The sequence below is a fragment of the Thermobia domestica genome, chromosome 18 (assembly GCF_964235325.1).
Source record: "Thermobia domestica chromosome 18, izTheDome1.hap1.1, whole genome shotgun sequence".
Classification (NCBI taxonomy): domain Eukaryota; kingdom Metazoa; phylum Arthropoda; class Insecta; order Zygentoma; family Lepismatidae; genus Thermobia; species Thermobia domestica.
In genome coordinates this window covers 29,609,112-29,624,518 of record NC_137471.1, presented here as the reverse complement: position 1 = coordinate 29,624,518, position 15,407 = coordinate 29,609,112, and the positions used below count along the sequence as shown (strand labels likewise).

The 15,407-nt window shown below is 37.9% G+C and overlaps 1 protein-coding gene across 3 annotated transcripts in view; it reads right to left on the bottom strand.

The window, feature by feature from the left end:
* Positions 1-15,407, bottom strand: part of LOC145675726 (uncharacterized) — a 1,359,799-nt gene that overhangs the window by 515,221 nt on the left and 829,171 nt on the right. The gene's annotated exons all lie outside the window — the stretch shown is intronic.

Genomic DNA, 15,407 nt, shown 5'->3' with positions numbered 1-15,407 from the left:
TTTGAAAGCAGCAAAAAGAGAAATAAATCAATATGATCGCATTTGTCGAGTCGCTTGAATATTTTGAAAAGTTCGGTATTATCGGAGTGTTCGGAAGAAACAATGCATTCGAGGTTTCATAGGTATTACATACCGGTATATGCAGGGTATTCATATTAAAACTTCTCTCCTCAGCAATGAAGTGAAGGAAAAGTTTTTCCCCACAGATCTGTAAAAGGTTTAAGCAGTCTGTCAGAAGAGAGAAAGAGGAAGAGAAAACATACAACACCCGAATGGAATTGGAACCCAAGACACCATTAGTCTACTAATAGTCACTTTGCCGATTGCGCCAATAACGGGGCAGACAGAAAAATAATTTTACGTATGATTTCGACAAATATAACTTTGCAATAACTTATCAGATGAAAAAAGTTGTTTGACTAGTTTGGCTGCAAGAAGGAATCACTGCAGAGGTGAAGGGACCGAACTGTCCATCACTACTTTTGATAATACTCGAAATGTCGATAATACCCGAAACTTCGATAATACCTAGGTACTTGAAATGTCGATAATAGCCGAAACTTCGATAATACTCGAACTTCCGATAATACCCGAAACTTCGATAATACTCGAAATGTCGATAATACACGAATCTTCGATAATACTCGAAATGTCGATAATACACGAAACTTCGATAATACTCGAAATTTCGATAATACCCGAAACTTCGATAATTTCAAATACTCAAACGGTTTCGAGTAACCGATGACAACTCGATAAATTTTCACTCCCGAAGTTCGATAGGTCCTCAGCCTTATCGAACACTCCTACCAGTGGATAAAGGAAATATCGGCTTCTGCAGCTTTTACTTTTTTTCGGCTCTTTAATGATCAGGAGTTTTGTGCTGCCCCACTCCAAAAATTAATTACGATCACTTACGTTATCGTTAAAAATGGTGCACACATAAAATTCTAAAAGAATTATGTAATTAAATGGTCGAAGGGCAATATATTAAGGGTCTTCACTACTGTGAAATTAAAGTACCGCTAATTTTAGAGCTTTTCTGTAATATCTTCATAACAAATAAAAATATTCGAAAAGCATAAATATAGTGAACTAGACAATACGATTTTGCATGTGATACCCTTACCACAATTCACCTATCTGTTTTTGGTATGCCACTATTTACAGAACTCGCAAACAAAAAGTGCTAAATCTGTCTACAATTGCAAATCGAAAGCAGATAGATGAGTTGTGATAACGGTATCACATGCAAAATCGAATTGTCGTGTTCACTACGTTTTTGCTTTTCGAATATTTTTATTTGTTTCGAAGATATTACAGAAAAACTCTAAAATTAGCGGTAGTTTAATTTCGCTCTAGTGAAAACCCTTAAGTAAATGGGACTGTTTCAAGGGTATTGCGTGAAGATGTAAGTTAACGCACAGCAGGAGGCTTCTTCAACATGTCATATACGGCATTACAGAATAGGATTTCGAGTACTAGAAAATGCCAGGCCCTTGGAGATGAAATCACCATTCCAAAAGCAGTTGGACATTCAAATCCCTTTTGAAAGATGAGGAGAAAGAGCTGGTAAAGAGGTTGTAGTATTTGTCAAGCAGAGGCTTCGGAATCACACTTATACAGTAACTAAACAGTTCTCGTTTATGTATGCACAAAAACATCAAATCTGATATCCTTCGAGTACTAAAAAGACAACTGGACACTATTGGTTTGCTGGATTTATGAAGCTACATCCCTGCCTTCCTTTGCGAAACAAGATGGTCTTTCCATGGATAGGGCTGAGGGAATGAACAGGATACGACACGGATTCCAGTATGTTTCTTACACCAAAATAAATCTAAACATGTGATTATGCAAATGATGAGAATAACCCACACCAATGATCAGAATTACTCCGTAGCTTTTAACATCTATCAGAAATATGAATGCATAACTTTCAATTGTACATTCTTGTAGCCAAAATAATGATGTTTTGGAACAAATAAACAATTTTTGGGAAACGATTTTTCCTGCTTTTTATATACTGTTTAAAACGAAGTGACCAATGCAGTCCTGGGCTACCGTAAGTGAATAATCAATTGTAGACTGAATATAAAATTAGTGCTAAGTGCCAAAAATGAAAATGTTCGGTTTAATGTAAAAATGTGGCATAGGTGCCTAACATTACTCAGTGACAAACTGGCCATCTAGTATTCACTGTGGAAATAGTTCAAATAATCCCCAGAAGAACGCGCATGCCTATATGTTCCATCATCTCTGAAGTAACATCACGGCTGTTTACTCAATATTTTCGTTTTGACACTTAGTATGGATTTTATATTCAGTCTACAATTTATAATAACGTTACGTGAAGCAAAATTTACTAGATACAATTTGTAATTACTTTACGTGAAACAAATAATACTAAATATATAAATGGACACAAATTTGTAATAACTTGAAGTGAAACAATATTCCTAAATACAAACCGATAATCAATTTGTGATAACTGTAAAACAAATGTAACTAAATAAAGAGTACAATTTATCTTATCTAGTTATTACAGTAAATTACTGGCAAGTGTGCAATTGTCATTTCATGATTAAATTAATGTGAATGTTTTCCTAGGTAACTGATATCCACCTTGAAAATATCCTGAGTTTGGAAGGTAGGTAGGATTTGAGATTTCTGGGCTTTCGGCATCTATGGCCATTTAGCTCTTCACGTATGAGGGGGATGACGTCCCTCGGCGAGCACACTATCAATAGAAACGGAAAGAAGAAAGGATTGGGAAAAGGAAGCGGCCTAGGATCTATAAGTTAGGTACCACCCCGGCATTTGCCTGGTGTGAATAAGGAAAACCCAGAGAAACCTCATTCAGGATGGCTGGCCTAAAAAAGCCTTTACAGTTTTTTTCGACCGAGTGTCCTCACCGGGGCATCCACTGTTGAGACACTAGTTCAAGATTTCTACTAAAATGAAAAATAAATAGTTTTGTTTCCCATCTTTTCCTTAGTAGACCTAAGTACTTTTGTTACCGTTATAATAGCTTTTGTGTTTCTATGCTATTATGAACGTGTTCCTCTATTGAATACGACTATTCAATTCTTGTGAAAATGTTACACACGCTGTCTCGTACAGCCCTGGATGCAGTGCGGGATTTACGTATAAGCTAAACAAGCTATAACTTAGGGCCCCACTATCTTGGGGGTCCCCAAAAATTAAAGAAAACAGAATATACATTTCCAAAGTATAACAAGATCAATAAATAAAATTTACATATACGTAGCAACAGTGCTTCCTGTTTGTAGGCCATAAGTAATAGGGTCCCTTCTGCCAGCCTGCTTCCCAGTGGCGGACGGTGGATTGTAGTTTCGGGTGTTGCAGTACGAACGATAAGAGACAGAAGATATAAAGTTGACTCATTGACTAATCAACATAACTTTAGATGCAAATGCTATGTGACATATTAAATTAAATAAAATTCTGTTTTTAAAAAATAAAAAATGCAGAACATTTTATCAAAATGCAGAACATTTTATCCGATTAATCACCTTAATTAATTAGCAAGTTCATTATCCTCTCTTTGATTGGAGCAAATCTGTCTAATACATGCTGGTTGAACTCTGGTATTCTTATTGTCAGGTCTTTTTCGATGGAAAGCATAACCAATGATGATAATCTTTCTTAGGACATTCAATTCCTTGAAAGTGTCAACTCTTTCTCATGTGGAAAAAACTTTTCGTCTGCTGACGCCATAGGTACAGTTAATATTAATTTCAGAAGCTTTGTAGATTCACTAAATATTTTTTTCTAGATTATTGCGAACGATTCATTCTAGCAAACTCAGTCCCTGACAGTGATCCGAATTCCTCTTCAGCGTTGACTGAAGAAAGTTCGTAGCAGAGATTAGTGTTATAAAAATGTACATTGAACACACTTTATTCACAGTTTATCCAGGAAAATTTAAAATAAATTGAGGAAATGTATCTGGTGCAAACAACACTACTGCCGTAAGATATCCTGTAAATTTAAACTGGATTTTTTTTTCGAACACTCTCCTGAATTGTCCTTTGCTTGTTTTGTCTAAGCCTTAATTGCAAATTTTTCCTCGGTTGCAATATTTGATTCACAAATTACTGTAGAAGAAGCCTTCATTACCAATATAAGCTAATTAACTTGTAAATGCGGGTCTACTTTCATTTGTTTTCTCCTCTACTAAATATTTTCTTTCTTATTTTGTAATTCTGCAATCACTTTTTTTAATTGTCATTATATTGATTTGCTTCAGTATGGTCCCGTAATTTAAAAATATGAATACATAAAAGCAAATTCCATTTGTTAACTGCTAGTGAAAAAAAAAATCAGAAATCTTATTTAGCGCGAGAAACCATCTCGTTCACTGGAAACCATGCTGTGTTGCAGAAGCACTGCAACGACCAGTCCCTTTAACTTCTGAGATAGGGGAAAGGAGACTTAACATTTGCTCCAATTGCCGTGCTGAAGGAATCTGGTCGTTGTATACTCGCTGCAACACAATATAAATTAGAGACTCTATGACGGATTATTTTTCGCTTTTTAAAACGGATTAACGGAACGGACAGTTACAGAATTTAAAAAAAAATGTTATTTAAAGTGTATATATGCGAGTATTAAAAAGCATTTTTTCCTCTTCTTTACTACTATTGATAATAATATTTTTTCTTGAAATACTTTGTCGTTGCGCAACGCTGCAACGCTAATATTAGCCGCCACTGCTGCTTCCTAAAGTATCACTAGTTTATCCATTTCTGTATATAGGGTCTTTACGTTCACCTGGACACATAAAGGGACCCATTAACTTCAATAGCTTAGGGCCCAACTAAACCTAATTCCGACTCTGCCTGGTGCTAGTAAGTTCTCTATGATTAGCCCATCCCTGTTCCAACTTGCACATGCCTATTGTAGGGACTAGTTTTGATTTGTTTTGCACAAAGTATTTATCGACCTGTTTTCAATATTTATCGATTTTTTTTTCCAATATTTTAGGAGGAGCAACATAGTCGCTATAGCCTTTCTATTTCAAATGTGTCCTCGGAAAATGTGTGAAACATACTTCAGCCCCACCCCCGCTGCCCTCTTACGGATAAAGCCTTCCCTTTGCTTTGGGTAAAGAAGGGAATGACTTCGGCTGGATTGAACATTTGTCATTCAGTCGTGCGGTCTTGGCGAATGAAGGTCGTAGGCTACTTAGAATGGCTAACAAGATAGTGAACAGCGAAGCCACGGAAATAATTCAATGTGGCAACCCTGTCCTCACCCAACTATTGAAAGATATCAGCCACAATAACTTGTCCCCGCTCTTTTGACGCAGGTACAGGAAAACACACATCGACAGCAGAACCAGCAGGGGCACACTTGAAATAGTAAGGCTGTACTTGGAATGGCGCCCCTGGGAGAACTGGCACCTCCAGGTCCTATATAGCACAGTCATTGCACGACAATGCTACTCTGTCGTCATTATGTCCGCTTAATAACGGCGTGTAATTCTGCTTTTTTAAACGGGCTAGAACATTTTCGATGAAATACATAGCAGTGAATGATTTAATCATTGGTGTTGGCACGTTCGGATGACGTAAGTTTAGCTGTAAATAATTAAAAATCGGGGTTGCAACACTGCTGGTAAAGTGCGCGTGAAAGGAAGAATTGATGACGCTAGCGAATGAACTGTCCTCTGGGTTATCCAATTCCCTAGCTTTTCACTAACGTCCTTAGAGATTAGAAACTGATCTTCTTCGTCTATACCTTTTATCAAGAACGTCAGATTAGTTTTTGGATTTCCAGAAGTAAAGAAAAAAAGAAGAGAAAAAAAAGGAAAAACTACAAATTGAATCTTTTTGGCTAAAAGCTGAAGCTTAAAGTTGGTGCCGAGACGTTAAACCACACGCGAAATCTCATCCCTAACGGCTACACAAGCTACGGTTTAATTAATACAATGTTTGTACAATGTCACACGCGGCAGAGAGAGAGAGAGAGATCGTCCAATGCTTAAATGAAAATTTTGTTTTGGCCGGAATATACAATGCAACAAGAAGGTGTGTACGTATGTGCTTACCGGGCTCAACTAACAACACGTGGATCCAATTTCAACTTCACAATAACACCAAGTTGTTTTGATTACTCAAGCGTGGTTTCTTTAAATTTCACGCTGCGCAATACAGATTCATTTGTTGTACAGAACACAGAAATTTCTGTCGCAACACCGAATTCATATATTTTTGATTCATCATACCTAGGGTTACCAGATTTGTAAAACCAAAAAGGACACCACTTTGACTTTTTTTTAAATGCTTTTACCGAAACTTAAGTTTGCTTCCAGATTATATGAAACAGCACATTTTAAAGAAAAGGAAAAAAATATTATAGAAATTAATGCATTATTAAAACACGCTGGCAGCCATGGGACCCGATAACAGGTCTCAGTGAACGTCACGCGTGGAGCCGTGATACCCACTGTTGGTATCACCTCAGCTACTGCTTCAGGCCGCGATACCCGCACGGAGGTTTGATTTACTATTTGTTTCTCGGATGAAAAACAATCTTTGACCTTCAGAATGTTACACTGTATTTGTGGCCCGGGGCCAGAGAGCATGACGTGCTGACAACAATGGCGTGAAATTCTCCCTAGCATTGTTGTAATAAAAGAATTGCTTTCTTATTGTTTATAGTGAGTTCATTTTGTTTATTTTCAAAACAACTATTTTTGCATTTGTATGGTAAGTTAGTTAGTTGATGTTAGTTGAATTTTAAGAAAGTAAAAGAAGGAGAAGAAGAAAGTAAGGCATTATATTCTGTGTTTGAGGCACCTTTTATGTACAGTAATCTACTGTGGCCCCTCGATATGCCTCACACAATTTGACCTTGGCAGCCAACGCGCTAAGGTAAACTAATACAAAAAGCACAACTACAAAATGATGCCTGGACTAGCAGTCAGCAATACTAATAAAGATACTTTAAGTTAAGGTATTTAATAAAGTCACAGTTCTAACAAGTTATTTATCCTATCTGGCAATATTTTAAGCATCTTGAAAACCTGTTTTATGGATTAATCTCCTGAATCATCCCTGTTTCATTAATTAGCGTTCAAACTCGAAAAGGAGAACAAAAATGCGTCCGGCTTTGTACCAAAAGCCGGACGTCTGCCAACCTTAATTATATATGGCCTTATATCAAACATTTGTTCTATATTCCTCTCGTCTGAGGTTTGTCATTTCATCTTCTAGGCACTCGCGAGGGAACAGAACTCAAATATCATAAAGAAAGGGGGTGTATCATTAGTTTTTGAGGAAGTACAATACACATGGAAACTATTAGATAACGTAACGGTTTCTTTCTTTCCAAATAGTACGAAATGAAATGAATTCTGAGTTTTACGTCCCACGCTTATGCCGGATAAGCTATAGGAGACGGTGATAATGAGAAATGAATGAAGGGCGGAATGAAGAAAGTGGGAGGAAACTGGAGAACCCGAGAAAACCCAAGCACATGGTGTTTGTCCATCACAAAATTCACTTGGCGATAGCAGGGTTTAAACCCGGGACCCCATGCACCAGAGGTGAACGCTCTACCACTGAGGCACCGCGGCCCCTCTTAATTATTAAGTGGGGGGAATCCTACAGAACGCACTCAGGATTCCTCACCCTCGTGGGGAGAGTAGTCGAATAACTTTTAAGAAAGTTTTCATATATATAGTAAAGTTCTGCTTATGCAGATATAGGTAGAGATAGTATATTACAAAAATCACTATGATGTAAAATTCTCTAACATTTGGGTAAAACATGGTATCCCAAGGCCCGAACAGCCTAGATAAGGATATCGAAGCTCCGAGCAAGCTAAGTGCAGTGAATTTAGGATCCCCAATGCTCCACGCAAGCAGAGGGGGTTTAAAGGCCATAAAGCTCCACGGGAGTTGGGTGGCTGAGGTTAGGAGTTCCACAGAGTTCCGAGCAAACTCAATTAGATTCCTCTCAAAGCTCCAGGCAATCTCAGAGAGTGGAGGTGACCAGACTAGCCAAAGACTGATAGTAGTTGATGTTATAATCCTAGTTATAAAGGTGCTCCAATGTGACGGTGGCGTTGGTGTCCCAGTTGTCTGCCACCGTAGCAAGTCGTAGTAGGACTAGGGGTGGGCAAAACCGGTTTTTATAAAAACCGAAACCCGTAAAACCGACATTTCGGTTTCCCCCAAAACCGGTTCGGTTTTCTCTAAAATCGGTTTCGGTTTTCACCGGTTCAAAAAACCGAACCGAACCGGGTGAAAAACGAAACCAATCAGGGTGAAAAACCGAAACCAGGTGAAAAACCAGTCAGGTGAAAAACCGAACCGGTTTTGGAGAAAACCGAAACCGGTTTCGGTGAAAAACCGGTTTTTGTGCCCACCACTAAGTAGGACGTACATGGTTAATGCTTGTAAAAATAAGTAGGTGTAGGTTGTTTGTCAACAAAGCCATATGCGGAATATTATATTAACCCAAAGGACGGAGATAAGCTTACTTGCTTGTTTTCGATGGATTTTAAATCCAGGCAGCGGGAATTACTGTAAAGCCTCAGAAAATATGCGCCATATTTCATGAAAATCTAATACTTTTAAGGATGATATCATGAGTCACTTTTTTTCTTAATCGGACTGGGCGAGAGTAATTCATTCCATATTAGGCAGCAAAATTTAGATTCTTGACTGATTTTAATTCCAAGCATTAGGGATTAAGAAGTCAAAGCAAGTATACGTAATACTGTGTCAAACTGAATGAGATTTACGGTAATCATCATGGAACTCTAAAAACAAATGAATAAATAAATGAGTTGAGTTGATTTTGGGTTTAACGTCTCTTTCAGCAGTGAGGCTATTTGAGACGTAGACCTACTGATTAACGTAGAATCCGAACCACATGAGCTCCCGCCAGGAATCCTGTAAAATTTTAACTTGGTAGACTAAAATCAGTTTTAAAATACAATATTACTAAAAGTAGTTTTAAAATACAATTTGCTCCAGTAAACTTTTAACTTTGCAGACTAAAGTTAGATTGGAAACACAATTTGCTCCTGTAAAATTTGAACTTCGTAGACTAAAATTAGTTTAAAAACGCTAAAAATTAATTAAAAAATTCAATTAACTCCTGTAAACTTTTAAATTGCTAGACTAAAATTAATTTTAAAATACAATTAGCAAATTTTAACTTAATATGTTTAAATTAGTTGAAAAATGCAATTAGCATCTGCAAAATTTATCATGAATCTAATCTGGCGCTTCTGGAAATTAAATCCAGCTACGCCACTAATGAGAATAAAATATACGAGCTTTATTGTTCGTACCTCTATTGCTAGGAGACGAAGATTGAAAGCATCAGAGTAATAACGTTAATTCCAGGTAGGTTATTAAACAGTACTCGAGATTTGCGCAATTGAGTTTCCAGTTAAAATTCCGTTCAACATTAATTATGTTCCCCCTTACTCAGCATTTTCTCTTCTCTTGAACCAACCAGGTCTAGGAAATTTCGTCCTTCCACTCCTAACTCTTCTGTTACTTAATGTGGATGGAAAGGCACACACCCTAATTCATTAATTATGCTCTGAAAAAAGAAATTCCTACCTGTTCTACGAGTTTCATCTAACCACGTTTGCTCTCTGAATTCGTTGTTTCCTCAAAAACTTAAAGAGATGGCAAAGCGTAACATGTTTTATTTAAATTTGCATAATTAACTGTATACTGAACTATGCAATTTTGCATAAGTTCTACAATATGTAATGAAATTTCAACAAGTTGAGGTTTCATTTGATTTCAATTGAAAAAATGTAAGCTGAAGAATCAAACATGAAAGTGCATACCTAAGTGTAGCTAGCAAGAAGTTACCGTCGCTGAAGTAACTTACATGTTATCTAGTCACATGCTGTATTGAAATTGCATACTCAAGTGTAGCTAGCAAGAAGCTGCTGTCACAAAAGTAATTTACATGTTATGTAATCACATGTTGCATTGAAAGTGCGTAAGGGTAGGTAGCAAGAAGCCAACTCACTCACTCTATGGGCTATGGCCTATGGAACCCGGAGGCTCAATGCCGCGTTCATAAAAGCTCTCCACTGACTTCTATCCTTAGCTAACTGGATCCAGTTTCTACTTTGTATTCCAATCTCTGCAAGATCCATCTTAATATTGTCCTCCCATCTGCCCCTAGGTCTTCCTAATGGTCGTTTTCCGATTGGACTTCCCGTTAAGACTTTGAAAGTGTTCCTATTTTCTTTCATTCTAGCTACATGACCTGCCTACCAGCCTCCTAGATTTGATGACCCCAGCAATGTTTGGTAAAAGTATGTATTACTGGTATGCAGTTCCTCGTTACAAAGTTTCCGCCATTTCTCCATTCCTGTTCGTTTTAGGTCCAAATATTTGTCTCAGAATCTTGTTCTCAAATACTTTCAGTCTACGTTCCTCCCTCAGAATAAGAGACCATGTATCGCAATCATACAGAACAACAGGCAAGAAGCTACTGTCAGAGAAGTAACTAATCAGAACCTGCATTGAAAGTGCACACTCTAGTTTAGCTATCAAAAACCTACTGTCATAAAATGAACCTATGGGCAGCCAGGGCAAGAGTAAACACTTTTTGTATATCAAAGAATTGCGGTGCAATGTTGACAGAGAAAAACGCAATATATATTTGATGTGAAAGCTTGTTATCTCTAATAAAATACATAGTTTAATTAAGACAAAACAAGCCAAGAATACAGAGGAATAACACAGTTTTGACGAAGGAAAAATTTTGTACTCTTGCCCCATATGGTGGGGTACGGTTGGGACAACAGTGTAGAGTCGAAAACATAGAAGCGTAGACATAAACAAAAAACACATTTAATCTTTACATGGAACTAAGGAAAAATAAAATGAAATGAAATCTTTGAGTTTTACGTCCTACGCTTATGCCCGCTACGCTAAAGATACGATGATGATGAGAAATGGATTAAATGAATGAAGTGGAAGGAAACGGGAGAACCCTGAGAAAACCCACACACTCTGGGGAGTTTGTCCACCACAAAGTTCACTTGGCGCGAGCTGGGATCGAACCAGGGACCCCAAGTACCAGAGTGGAACCAAGTAAGTTACGAAATACCAAACAGATTAATGTTAAACGGAACTGCCAACAAAAGTTACAGTACTGTTTATCATACATGCTATAATTACAAAATATGAAAATAGAAGAAATCAGTTCGTCAACATGTCACGAAGCACAAAAATGTTACGTGCGGTGCTACATACGTACACAGTAGACACATACGTACTCAGACTTCCTTTAATCAAAATTGGAACATTGTTCATGAGATCATTCGTTGCATATGATACAGGAAATCGACATTTTACCGTCTGGAGTATGTGAAAACAATTCTCCACAGAACTGATAAAGCGTATGCATGTCGTCCGATAGCCTACAGGTGGTGATTGTCTGATGAATGGTACTTTGTGATTGTGTGGATGACTTTGATGCGAACTGCTTATTTGCTGTTTCTAGCTTCTTTTGTGTTCCCGTGCGACCTTGCCTGTCGGCATTCGGGTGCGACATGGCATGTGCTCAACAACAAAATTCTAAGTGATAATGCAAACGTTTTGTTACTAGTCTGTGGCCGCCAATTTCTTTCTTAACTTTACAAATGTCTCTTCACTCAATGTTACATGTTGGCTCCTATATTTTCTTTACCCAACTTTACCACAAGGGGCAAAAGTGAACGTTCACGCTTACTCAGCACCGCCTCAGATATCTTCCAATACTCGCCCATCATCTCCCACTTCAAACAAGCAGGGTTTGAAAAAACCCTGGTATTTTTGAAACCACCACTGAGCCCCAAGCACCAGAGGTGAACGCTCTACCACTGAGCACCAGGCCCAGCTGTCACATGAGGGGGGCGCGGTGGCTCACTCAGTGGTAGAGCGTTCACCTCTGGTGCTTGGGTTTTTTTCAAAAATATCAGGTTTTTTTTCAAACCCTGCTTGGCGGGAGCAGGGTTTGAACCCAGGACCCCAAGCACCAGAGGTGAACGCTCTACCACTGAGCCACCGCGCCCTCCTCAGCTGGAAAAGTGATGGCTATAGTTTTCAGGGATTCGGAAGGGATAATGATGGTGAATTATTTTCCAAAGGGTTGAACACTGACTGGGGAATACTATGCAGGTTTTCTACGACAGCTTTGTGATAATATTCGCCAGAAGCGTCGTGGGTAACTATCAGCAGGTGTGCTTCTCCATCAAGACAATGCTCCTAGCCAGAAGTCAGTCGTCACAATGGCAGGAATTCACGATTGGGGCTACGGATTAATTACTCACTCACGTTAATCACCTGATTTGGCACCTTCTGACTTTAATCTCTTTCCAAAGGACAAAAATATGTTGGAAAGTAATTATTTTGACACTAATGATGACGTCATGGTTGCCGTAGATTAAATTTTACACGCATTCGATATATATATATATATATATATATATATATATATATATATATATATATATATATATATATATTATCAGCGGCATTAACGCATTTGAACATCGATAGGCAAAATGTATTCACTTGTCAGGGCATTATGCTGAATGGTGACACCATCCATAAACTGCTGCTCCGTTCATAGGTAGAAACTTTTGTAACAACCCATGTATTTTTCTTCTATTTCAATATGTAGTTTCGATTCTCATTTATTCGAATTGTTTTCTGAACAATTGTTCATTTGTTTCTAAAATTTTATTCGATACTCTTTATTGTGCTTACCAACAAGTATGCAAACTAAAAACGTGTGTACCCTAGTGATGTACAGTACATAACGGGGGTTTCCAGGTTTTAATGCCCTCTTTGACCAAAATAGTATGCAAAAGTAAACACTTACCATGTTACGATATGTATACTAAAACCTGAAATGAGATGAACTTCGCAGGCTCAGCCCCTCCTTGATGAAATTCTGCGCACGCTTTCAACCAAACACGTACACTCATGTCCAAAATTATTGTCGCATGTCTATAAATATGTTGTTGTAGAAATATAATTTGATAACGAATTTGCCGGGTATTTCTTATAATGTTAGTATGTGTATAATCGGCAGAGACATGTATGTGGAAAATTTCTTGTCAAAAGAGCAGTAAATAAGAACAATAAAGTGAAAATAAAACTTTGTTGTCATTTAGCAACATTTTGTTTTATTCATTCTAATTTTCGTATTTATAATTCTTCTCCTTTGAAATTTACCACAAATATACATTTCCCGATTATACAATAGTATCTGTATTAAAAGTACCCTGCAAAATCATTATCAAATTATATTCTTACAAGAAGACAGTTATAGATATGCGACAATAATTTTGGACATGAGTGTAGAATACTAATGGAATATCTAGTACTTACTTACGGACCCCTAAATCGGAGATTGCGTACCAAAAGTAATAATGAAATAAGTAAAAATAAAAAAAGAACAGAGAATGAAGTTGGTAGTACCATACCTGCGAAATAATTTCAGTGCAAATTACTATCCTCTTATAATAGTGCAAAAACAATTCCTTTTGTTCATTACGCGAATATCTACAATGTTATATCTCGTTTGATTTATCTGTGCGTGTGGCTACGTTGCGAAATAATTACAAGTGACATCACCAGCATTACAGGGTTGCTAGAGGTACTACTTTTACTTTTTGTTGTGATGTGAAAGCAAAGTGTGCCAGCCTACACCAGCTTTCCAGTGGCGAATGTAGCCTGGGGTCGGGGAAGCTTAGCCCTCCAGTTTTTTGAGTAACAAAAATAACTGAAGCTATTACTTACATATTTTTGAAAGTTGATAGTAAACTCATAAAATGCCTATCAAATTCTGGGTTCTGGCTGACCCCCCCCTCCAGTTTTTATATCTAGATCCACAACTGCAGTTTTCCTCTGCATTACCTTTTTGGCCAAAACAAGAGTCACTGTCTTTGAATCTTTCCATCCCTCCATATTCGACTAATTTGACCTCAGCTGACATGCTTTTACCTAAACTTAAACCTTCTCTCAAGAGTGAGCATTTTCAGGATATTCCATGGATTCAAACTAATCCCGATGGTGGTATTGAATAGTATTGCAGTTGATTATTTTCTTATAACCTTCCAGAGCCGCTATGACACTTCCCGCATGTGTGGGACGCTGGAAGGATGTAGCAAGATATGTTGAAAGCTAGTGTGATTACTTTTCTGATAAACAGGCTCGTAATTTATTGAACGAACTGTGTATAATATCGCCTAGATATAAGACTACGAGGTGTGGCAATTAAATAACGAGACTGGTGTCATAAATGTGATGTATTGCAAAGAAAGTTACAATTTTCTGTTAACCCCTGCAATATACTCCCCTCCCCTATCTATACACCGCTGGATATGTGCCTTCCATTGTTCAAAGCAATGCTGTAGATCATCAGATGTCACACTGTTCAACAACTCTGCCGTTTTTCGTTTCACCTCTTCCACACACTGAAAATGTGTTCCCTTCAATGCACTTTTCACTTTTGGGAACAGATAAAAGTCACAGAGAGCTAGGTCTGGGGAATACAGAGGATGGTCGAGCACAGGAATGCGCTTGGCTGCTAAAAACTACTTCGCACAAAGGGCATTATGGGCAGGCGCATTGTCTTGGTGGAGGATTCATGCATCGTTCTTCCGCAAATCCGATCTCTTCTTCCTGATTTTTTCCCCTCAGCTTGATAAGGACTTCTTTGTAGTAGGTCTGATTCACCGTTTGACCCTAAGGCACCCATTCAGTCCTGATGATACCCTGATATCGAAAAAAAACTATGAGCATTGCCTTCACTTTTAACTTGCTCATTCGTGCTTTTTTCATTCTTGGTGATGTGGGAGTCTTCCAATGCATGGATTGACGCTTAGTCTCAGGGTCATACTGGAAAATCCATGTTTCATCACATGTGATGACACGTGTTAGCAAGTCTGGTTCTGCTTTGAGTTGTTTCATGACGTCACAGCAAATGGTCTTTCGAATGTCTTTTTGTTCCTGAGAGAGGTTTTACGGGACAATTTTTGCACAAACTTATGTTTAAATTGTTATGCAAAATTTGTCTTACTGTATCTTTGTTAATGTTCATCGTGTCTGCGATCATCCGAATGCTCAGACGTCTGTCTTTCCGCATAAGTTCATTAATTTTTTGAACATTTTCGTCCGTTCTTGAACTCAAAGGGCAAGCCGGGTCGTTCATCATCTTCAACCTCCTCCCTATCTTCTGAAAATCGTTTGTGCCATTCGAAAACTCGCACACGTGACATAGCATTATCACCATACACCTCTTTTAACATTGTACAACATTTCGTCGGTGTTTTGTTTAATTTCACCAGAAATTTGATGTTAATGCGCTGCTCAATTTAACTGTTCACCATGATTCTGG